Here is an 11520-nt window from a genome sequence, read left to right on the forward strand (position 1 = left end):
CTTGAGGCTTTGTAAGCACCGCTTGACTTGTTGTGCAGCTCATCTTTGTCCTTGACTGACATTTCATGAGTGACAATCCTTCCATATGACTTCGGTTGGCTTGAGATCCTTGTAGTTTGGCATCATTTGGATCAATGTGCAGGCGGTGTTGTACCTTCCATCCAAGGCTCTAAGTATCTTCTTGATGATGATTTTGTCGGTCATCTCTTTGCTTCCTAAGTAGACAATCTTATTTGTGATGAGAGCTAGCCTAGAGTATATCTTAGCGAATCTTTCACCATCCTTCATCTTGAACTTGTCAAGTTAACTTTGTAGCACATCCAACTTTGATTCACTGACAAATTTTGAACCTTCGTGCATATCAACCAAAGTATCCCAAATTTCCTTTGCATTCTCAAGGCAGCTGGTTTTGTTGAATTCTTCGGGGCACAGGAAGTTGAATAGAATGTCGCATACTTGAGTGTTGTATTGCAACATTTTCAATTCTTCCATTGTCGCATTGCGATCAGGTTCCGTTCCATTACCGAAGAAATCGCCTTGCACACCAACACGAACAACAACCCCAATGGAGGGTTATGACCAAGAATATGCATTTTCATCTTATGCTTCCAACTAGCTAAGTTTGTACCATCAAAATATGGACCTTTATGGTGGTAATTTCCCTTGTGAGACGCCATACTCTCCTAGGTTGTGAAACCAATGCAATCGAGACCAACGCTATGATACCACTTGTAGGATCCGAAATATGTCTAGAGGGGGGATGATTAGAAAACTTTACCAAATAAAAACTTAACCTTTTCCTAGGTTTAGTTGTGGGTCAGTTTTAGCAATTGTAACTAGTTAAGTACACCCTACACATGCATATCTAAGAGTATAGCTGCGGAAAGTAAAGACATGCAAATGTAAGCAAAGGGTCGGGAAAGGAAGATCAAACTCAAAGGTTAACACAATGATATTTGGCGTCGTTCCGATAGGTGGTGCTGTCGTTCGTCCATGTTAGTGTAGACTTCAACTCAGGGAGGGTAACGACTGAGAGAGTCCACGGAGGGCTCCACCCACAACGGGTCCATGAAGAAGTGGACTTATCTATTCCACAGTGGATTTGTTGGAAATATGCCCTAGAGGCAATAATAAATTGGTTATTATTATATTTCCTGGTTCATGACAATGGTTTATTATCCATGCTAGAATTGTATTGATTGGAAACTCAAATACATGTGTGGATACATAGACAACACACTGTTCCTAGTGAGCCTCTAGTTGACTAGCTCGTTGATCAGAGACGGTCAAGGTTTTCTGGCCATAGACAAGTGTTGTCACTTAATAATGGGATCACATCATTAGGAGAATGATGTGATTGACAAGACCCAAACTATAAAGATAGCATATGATCGTGTTAGTTTATTGCTACTGTTTTCTGCATGTCAATGTATCTGTTCCTATGACCATGAGATCATGCAACTGCCGGACACCAGAGGAATACCTTGTGTGTATCAAACGTCACAACGTTACTTGGTGACTATAAAGGTCCTCTACAGGTATCTCCAAAGGTGTCTATTGGGTTGGCATGGACAAAGACTGGGATTTGTCACTCCGTGTGACGGAGAGGTATCTCGGGGCCCACTCGGTAATACAACATCACAACAAGCCTTGCAAGCAATGTGACTAAGGAGTTAGTCACAGGATCTTGTATTACGGAATGAGTAAAGAGACTTGCCGGTAACGAGATTGAACTAGGTATGGAGATACCGACGATCGAATCTCGGGCAAGTAACATACCGAAGGACAATGGGAACAACATACATGATTAACTGAATCCTTGACATAGAGGTTCAACCCATAGAGATCTTCGTAGAATATGTAGGAGCCCATATGGACATCCAGGTCCCGCTATTGGTTATTGGCCGGGGAGTGTCTCAGGTCATGTATGCATAGTTCTTGAACCCGCAGGGTCTGCACACTTAAGGTTCAGTGACATTTTCGGTATAGTTGAGTTATAGGTGTTGGTAAGAGAAGGTTGTTCGGGGTACCGGATGAGATCCTAGACGTCACGAGGAGTTCCAGAATGGTCCACAGATAAAGATTGATATATAGGAAAGTGGGGTTTGAACTCCGGAAAAGTTTCGGACATTTCCGACAGTGTACCAGGAGTGATGAATGGGTTCCGGGGGTCCACTAGGTGGGCCCACCCACACCAAAGGGTCTCATGGGCAGTAGGAGGACGTGGACCAGCCTCTAGTGGGCTGGCCGAAGCCCTCACTGAAGCCCAAGGCGGATTGGAGGTAGGAAGGAAAGAAACCCAAAGGTGGAAAAGGTGGAAAGTGTTTCTAAGTGGAGAAGAGGAATCCTACTCCTAGTAGGATTGGAGTAGGACTCCTCCACCTCCAATTTCGGCCAAACCTTGAGGGTTTGAGGCTGCCTCATTGCCAGGTGCTCCCTCTACTTCTCTCTAGATCTATTTCTCCTCTAGTCTAGTTCGGCGGTGCTTAGGCGTAGCCCTACTGGATTAGTTCACCACCAACACCACCACGCCGCCGTGCTGGGGAACTCATCTACCTCTCTGCCCCTCTTGCTGGATCATGAAGGCGGGGATCGTCATCGAGCTGTACCCGGAGGTGTCGTCCGTTCGGCACTAGATCGGGATGGAACGTGATGGGATTGGGGGATGGATCCTGATGAGATCACGGGACGGGCTGCAATTTGGATCGCAAAGATGTTCCACTACATCAACCGCGTTATATATGCTTCTGCTTAGCGATCTACAAGGGTATGTAGATTCACTCTCCACTCTCGTAGATGATCATCACCATGTGTGCGTAGGAATTTTTTTGTTTCCCATGCAACATTCCCCAACAGTGGCATCGTGATCTAGGTTCATGTGTAGATGATATCTCGAGTAGAACACATAAGAGTTTGTGAGCGTTGATGTTCAATTCGCTACCCTCCTTAGTCTATTCTGGGTTTGGCGGTATTGTTGGATTGAAGCGGCCCAGACAAACTTTACTCGTACGCTTATGAGAGACCGGTTTCATCGAGTAACATGCAACTTGTTGCATAAAGATGACTCGCGGGTGGCTGTTTTTTCAACTTTATTGAATCAGATTTTACAGAGGCGATCCTTGGAGAAGGTTAAATAGCAATTTGCATATCACCGTTGTGGCTTTGCGTAAGTAAGATGTGATCACACTAGATACCCATAGCAACCACGTAAAACATGCAACAACAAATTAGAGGACGTCTAACTTGTTTTTGGAGGGTATGCATGTGATGCGATATGGACAAAGACATCATATGATATATTGGATGTATGAGATGATCATGTTGTAATAGTTAAATACCGACTTGCACATCGATGATACGACAACCGGCAGGAGACATAGGGTTGTCTTTAATTATTTTGTGCTTGGTGATGCTTTGCTTTTTCGCTAATAGTAGATTTAGTAGTAACAACATAGTTAGCGCGACTACCTCGATGGCAGCACAATGATGGAGATCATGGTGTGGCACCTGCGATGATGGAGATCATGTCGGTGCTTTGGTGATGGAGATCAAGAAGTTCAAGTTCATGGCCATATCATGTCATTTTTGATTTGCATGTGATGTTAATCCTTTTATGCACCTTATTTTTCTTAGGACGACGGTAGCATTATAAGGTGACCCCTCACTGAAATTTCAAGATAAAATTGTGTTCTCCCCGACTGTGCACCTTTGCGACAGTTCGTCGTTTCGAGACACCACGTGATGATCGGGTGTGATAGACTCAACATTCACATACAACGGGTGCAAAACAGTTGCACACGCGGAACACTCGGGTTAAACTTGACGAGCCTAGCATGTACAGACATGGACTCAGAACACAAGAGACCGAAAGGTCGAGCATGAATCATATAGTTGATATGACAAACATGGAAATGTTCACCTTTGAAACTAAACTCAATTCACGTGATGATCGGACTTGAGTTAGTGAATTTGGATCATGCGACACTTGAATGACTAGAGGGATGTCAATTTGAGTGGGAGTTCTTAAGTACTATGATTAATTGAACCCATTATCATGAACATAGTCAAAAGGTCTTTGTAAATTATGTTGTAGCTTGCGTTGTAGCTCTACTATTTTTGATATGTTCCTAGAGAAAACTTAGTTGAAAGATGATAGTAGCAATTATGCAGACTGGGTCTGTAAACCAAGTATTGTCCTCATTACTGGACAGAAGGCTTATGTCCATAATGCACCGCTCGGTGTGCTGAACCCCGAACGTCGTCTCTGGATGTTGTGAACATCGGACATACACGTTTTTGGTGACTACGAGATAGTTCAGTGTGTAATACTTAACGGCTTAGAATTGAGACGCCGAAGACGTTTTGAACGTCACAGAACATATGAGATGTTCCAAGAGCTGAAATTGGGATTTTAGGCTCGTGCCCACGTCAAGAGGAATGAGACCTCCGACAAGATTCTTTGTCCACAAAGTTAGGGGGAAAATCTCAATCATTGAGCATGTGCTCAGATTGTCTGAGTGCTACAATCGCTTGAATCGAGTGGGAGTTGATCCTCCAGATGATACAGTGATGGTTCTCCAAAGTCACTGCCACCAAGCTACTCGAGCTTCGTGATGAATTATAACATATCAATGATAGATATGATGATACTTGAGCTATCCGTGTTGTTTGACACCGCGAAAGTAGAAATAAAGTAGGAGCTTCAATTGTTGATGGTTAGTAAAACCACTAGTTTCAAGAAGGGCAATGGGAAGAAGGGATACTTCATGAAATGGCAAACCAGTTGCTGCTCTAGTGAAGAAACCCAAGGTTGAACCCAAACCCGAGACTAAGTGCTTCTGTTACGAGGGGAACGGTCACTGAAGTGGAACTACCCTAGATACTTGTTAGATGAGAAGGTTGGCAAAGTCGACAAAAGTATATTGAATATACGTGATATTGATGTGTACCTTACTAGTACTCCTAGTAGCACCAGGGTATTAGATACCGGTTCAGTTGCTAAGTGTTAGTAACTCGAAATTATAGCTATGGATTAATCGGATACTAGCAAGGGTGAGGTGACCATGTGTGTTGGAAGTAATCCCAAGGTTGATGTGATCAACATCGCAACCTCCCTCTAACATCGGGATTAGTGTTAAACCAAAATAATTGTTATTTGGTGTTTGCGTTAAGCATAGACATGATTAGATTGTGTTGATCGCAATACGGTTATTCATTAAAGAGGATAATGGTTACTCTGTTTATTTGAATAATACCTTCAATGGTCTTGCAACTAAAATGAATGGTTTATTGAATCTCGATTGTAGTGATACACATGTTTATAATATTGATGCCAAAAGATACAAAGTAGTAATGATAGTACCACTTACTTGTGGCACTGCTGCTTGATTCATATTGGTATAAAACGCATGAAAAAGCTCCATGCTGATGGATCTTTGGGCTCACTCGTTTTTGAAACGTTTGAGACGTGCGAACCATGCCCATTGGTATAAACGCATAAGAAACTCCATGCAGATGGATCGTTTGGACTCACTTGATTTTGGATCACTTGAGACATGCAAATCATACCACATGGGCAAGATGACTGAAGGTCTCGTTTTCCAGTGAGATGGAACAAGAGAGTAACTTGTTGGAAGTAATACATTTTGATGTGTGTAGTCCAATGAGTGCTGAGGCACGCATTGGATATCCTTATGTTCTTGCTTCGCTGACAATTTAAGTAGATACACGAGTATTTGCTTGATGAATCATGTAACATCCCAAAATTATAAATTTTGGAATGTTAATATAATTACTAGATTGATTGTTTGTTTGTTTGAGTGATTGAAACTTGAGTTAAATTTATAAATTTTAAAACTTTTGAATGAGAGGGAATAAAATGACTTTCCCATTTATCTTTTGGATTCAAATTCATTCATTTAAAATCAGTGAGAGAAGATAACATGACTTCTTCAACTATAAAGAATTTGGATGAATGTGGCACTTGAATTTTCCTTTGGTTTTTGATTTAAATTTTTATTTTATTTTTCGCACAAGATTTCAACCACAAAATATTTCCTCACAATATACTTGCCAAGCAAGAAAGAGAGGAGGTAACATGACACCCCCAAAAAAATAAAAGTCAGAAGAAAAATAGTGCAAAAAAAAATTTAAGGACAAAATTTGGATTTTATTGGATTTTAAAAAAAATATTATAAAGTTTATATTTTGTGAAAAATAAAATGTTCATGTTGTAGGAAATTTTATTCTGAAAATTTTGATATATAATATATCTATATAAAATGTTCTCTTTTTTTCATTTATACGTTTTTCTTCTTTGTTTAAAAATTGTTCGTTCACAAAAAAAAACCCACGACTGGCCGGAACAGCCCATGCGTCCGGCCGAATTTCTCTTAGCCCATGCGGCACACTTGATCTCCTTTTCTCCTCTTGACGTATATGTTTGGTCGCACATTGCCTAGCTATTCACCTTTAGACCTTCATCCCACCTATAAATATAGACCCATAGGAGCATCCAAAAATCATCTATTTCGGGTTAAATCAATCTTTTGGTTTGACTAGGTTTATTAAATAGAAATATTCTTTTCTCTCCGGCGGGATTTCTCGAAGTCGTCTCCTCATTGGAATTAATTCTTACTCTCCATTCTGAAGATATTTCTCTTCGTATTTTTTTATACTCTCATAGTTTATTATTTCTAGACTAGTATTCCTACACTAGTATACGGTAGAGTAGTTAGATATATTAATTAGTCTTCGTATTGCCACATTAGTACTAGAATTCTTTTAGACGTAGCACTTTTATTCCGTAAAACAGCTTGGCCCTGATTTTTCAAATAGCCATAACATTTTACTCGTTTATCCGAATTAGATGAAACCAACGCCTAGAGTTTCGTCTTGATCCCACCTATCCTGTGAACCTATCATATCAACTTTTCGAAATTTTCAAATTTCGAAATTTGTTCATATTCATATTCAAACTTCTTTTGATCATATCTTTTTATCCGTAGCTCCGTTTTAGATGAATTCAATTGCGTCGGATTCGTATCAAAGTAATCTTTCCATTTGTATCATTAGTTTTAACTTTTTAACTTATAATTTTGATCAAATTAGATTTATCTATTAGTGCCCAAAAGTGTTCAGATCGTTCTAAGCCGATTCAATGTTATATTGAAGTATTTGTATCTTTTGATCCGCTAGTTCAAATCTAGTAATTCTTTTTTCTACACGCTCATATTGATCTCCTATATTCAGTAGCATCATTAGTTTCGACCTTTGAACCTTACAAATTTGAGCGATTCAAATTTGTATTCGAACATTCATTTGATCTTATCTTGCAAATCGTACCACCTTTTCAATTGATTCCTTTTACCCCTAAACACTCATGTCATATATTTTTGCACGTAACCATCGTACTTCAGTTCAACTTCTCTTGACCTTTTGAATGAAAATTCAATTCATACCTCAATTCGCTATAACTTGCGTTGTAGTGCACCATTTCAAGAAATTCTTTCTACAAATAAATTCGTATGTCTTATACTATTTGTCAAATAACATTCATGTTGTTCTCCCAATATTTTTGATCATCTCCCATAGTGTACGCAAGTCGAGCTTATATAGCAATAGTTCATCGTCCATTACCTCTTTTGATCTCATTCATGCACCTTCACTTTACAACACACTTCGGACCTTTTTATTAAACCTTAGTACGTTGTTATTTTGTATCAAGACATGCTTTGTTCTTATGTTCTCTTGGTTCTTCCTTTTTGGCATGAATGTTTATTGAATGCTATTTGTTTACGATAGATTGCTCGGAGTGTGGCGAGTAGAATTATCAGGATTATGAGAGCGATTATCTTCATCAAGTAATACCAGGCAAGTCATTTGATCATGTATCACCTATGTTTTATGCATCGTAGTTCTACCTTCCTATGCCCAATTGCATGCTGAGTAGGTACATGGAAATTATGGTTACATAATGTAGTATCATGTGGTAGGCACCCAACAACCCCGTTACTAGGCCCGGGACGACAAATTTCATATTGCTATGCTTGAGTAGACGGGATTCTGGTTGAGAGTTTATCACGAGTGATGCGAGAATAATTTAGAATAATTTAATAACCAAGACCGGTTAAGTCAAGACTTTTCAAGACCTCGTGATGCAATGCAACTCTGGGTGAAGGACGGTTGATCGGCTCCCTGGAGAAACCAGTGGATGACCCGGGATGCTGGAGACGGCCATGACATCTTGAGGAAAGCTTCACCCAGGCTAAAAGAGACGGACGGATATTTTCAAGACTCAAGGCTTACCTGCACAGCCACAAGTCATTATGGGCTCTGGCTTGGTTGGACAACGCGGCGACTCTGGACAGGCGGTGCTAGCAAATGTAGAAGAACGGTAGGATTGGATGGGCACGAACAGGGATTCAGAGGGACTCGTTGAAAGACCATGTTTTGATCATCCGGTCTTCAAACACCCTGAAGTGTGAGGACATACACGGAGGCGATCAAATCTTGTGGGGAACGTGTGCAAAACTCTGCAGAGTACTCAAACCTAATCGATTAGCCGTGCCCACGGTCATGGACAACTTGAGCCAAAGGAACTGAAGTTATCTGGAATTCTCAACACCATTACATATATTTGATGAGGATAATATTGATAACTTGGGTATGAGAACTGGTTGGCGGAACCATCTCATTAACAACCAACAGCGTAGTAATATTTTGTTTTTAGCCCCTCTTGTTGTAGGAGAAAATTTGCTTTACGGTAAAACTTACAACACCACCTGCCATATATGCATATAGTATAGATGATATTTTACCCCCTCTCATATGTGACTTGCCAGCATATTCATTATGCTGACCTACACGGCTGCAATGTCTTATGTTGCAGATATTTTTCTTCGACGAGTAAGAGCACGATTCAGGGTTACGGTCTACACTCAACTTGTCGTTGGTGTTTATTGGGACTCCACTCCCTTGACTGCTTCCGCTGAGAGTTTTACGCTATTTACATGCGATTGCACTTTGATATATACATTGATGTACTATGTGTCCCAGCATACTGATCCAGGGATGGCACGGATACATAGAGGCTTGACTCGTTTTAAGTCGGGTCGCTACAGAAATGGTATCAGAGCACATGTTGACTGTAGGACGTGACCCTAGAAACTGGAAACTTCTTAGGATAGGATCTCTCAAAAATCTTATTTTCGAGAAGACCTTTCACTTCTCATCTCTTCTGATTTCATCAAATATTCTCTCTCACCTCCACTAGTTATACAATCCCCTTACCCCTTTGACCCCATGAAGAATCAACGGGGCTCTTCTTCAAAGTAAAGAGGATTTCAACATGCATTTGAAGAATTGAAGGTGCACCAATTGAAGACTCTCAAGACCCGAAGAACTCGAAGACCCTGAAGCGTTCGAATATTTATATGACCATTAGAAGTCCAAACCCCTGTTATATACCCACGTTAGATGCGATGATTTGTGAGCCGTCATTGGTGTGTGTTTTCCGACGGCCACAAATAAAACCTATTCTCAAAAATAATGTTTGTATTGCGTGTATCTCCCTCCCCCTCTTACCCGTCTCATCCCCAAAACCTCAACCCTACCAGATGGAGTATGAAGCTGGACTTGTAGTCTCTTGACCAATGACCCAGCCGAAGGCTGAAATATGGATTCAGAACATGGAGAACCACTTCGGGAACAATTCGATTTCAAGGAAATATGAAGTGGCACACGCTCTCCAGTACTTTACCCAAAGTGCTGCTATCTGGTGGAAAATGCACCATGCCATAAAAGGATTTAGTGGAGCAGAAACTTGGGACGAATTCAAGAACACTCTGTTAAGATCCCGACTTATTCAGAAGTGCTACGATAATCCGAAGGAGAAGACTTGTGCATGCAAGATCTGTGGAGAAATAGGACACACCCAGGAGGAAAACAAGGATGGATGCACTCATTGTGAAGAAAATCACCCAACTGACGAATGCCCAACTAGTCAGGTGACTTGTTTCTTGTGTGAACGAACCACCCACTACCCAGCGGCGTGTCACATTTACCCCAAGTATGCCTGAAACCCACAGACCCCGGGACTAACAAGGATCAAGTACTATCTTTTTGGAGAAGGAAACTTGTATCAGCAAACGTTTTCTTAGGAGCATATGACAACCTGAGAGTGGTGAAGAAACGATAGATGTTTTGTTCAGCTTGCAGAACCAATGGTTTATCCGAACTTCGTTCGTGGACAAGAGAAACTCTGCAACGCTTGTGAGGATGCCCAAGTGTTAGTATACGAGATTCACTAAACCTTATACAAGGTAATGATTTCAGTGCGACATGGCTTGGCCACCATGATGACTTACTCTTATCATTCTCTTGCTATTCGGAAAGGTAAATCTGAGAGACTTACCCATAGCGAGAGATGACGCTCTTTGAAGATTTTGTTTAAGCCTTAGAACGGTATGATGAAAGCCCCATGTACATGACACTTGTTGTCACGCGTAGGAATTTTTTTTACGGTGAGGATGAAGCCAAGACCCATTTCACTGCAGGATAACCACAAATGATAGACCACCATGAGAATCATCGATGAGTTATTTAGAATGATCACGAGACCTGTCAGTTAAGAAGACCCAGTGACGGAAGAAGCTTATATCAACAGAAGAACCCTTGATTTTGATGGAAACATTATTAATACAATAGAAGAGCTTCACCAAAGTAGTTACCATGAAGAATGTGAGGAGTCAGATGCCAAGATCCGAGAGGATTGTTAATAATTTGAGGGACAGGTAACTCTCATTTTAAGTGTGGTAGCACCCCACTTTGGAGGAGCTGGATTTGTCAGAAGACCTCCAAAACCTAAACCTTTTCTTTCTAGTCTCTTCGAATCTCGAGGACGAGATTCGTTTTAAGTGTGGTAGTTTGTAACATCCCAAAATTATAAATTTTGGAATATTAATATAATTACTAGATTGATTGTTTGTTTGTTTGAGTGATTGAAACTTGAGTTAAATTTATAACTTTTTAAAACTTTTGAATGAGAGGGAATAAAATGACTTCGCCATTTATCTTTTGAATTCAAATTCATCCATTTAAAATCAGTAAGAGAAGATAACATGACTTCTTCAACTATAAAGAATTTGGATGAATGTGGCACTTGAATTTTCCTTTGCTTTTTGATTTAAATTTTTATTTTATTTTTGGCACAAGATTTCAACCACAAAATATTTCCTGACAATATACTTGCCAAGCAAGAAAGAGAGGAGGTAACATGACACCCCCCAAAAAAATAAAAGTCAGAAGAAAAATAGTGCAAAAAAAATTTAAAGACAAAATTTGGATTTTGTTGGATTTTTTTAAAAAAAAAATTATAAAGTTTTTATTTTGTGAAAAATATAATATTCATGTTGTAGGAAATTTTATTCTGAAATTTTTGATATATAACATGTCTATATAAAATGTTCTCTCTTTTTCATTTATACGTTTTTCTTCTTTGTTTTAAAAAAATTGTTCGTT

Source organism: Hordeum vulgare, chromosome 6H, assembly GCF_904849725.1.
Source record: "Hordeum vulgare subsp. vulgare chromosome 6H, MorexV3_pseudomolecules_assembly, whole genome shotgun sequence".
NCBI lineage: Eukaryota > Viridiplantae > Streptophyta > Magnoliopsida > Poales > Poaceae > Hordeum > Hordeum vulgare.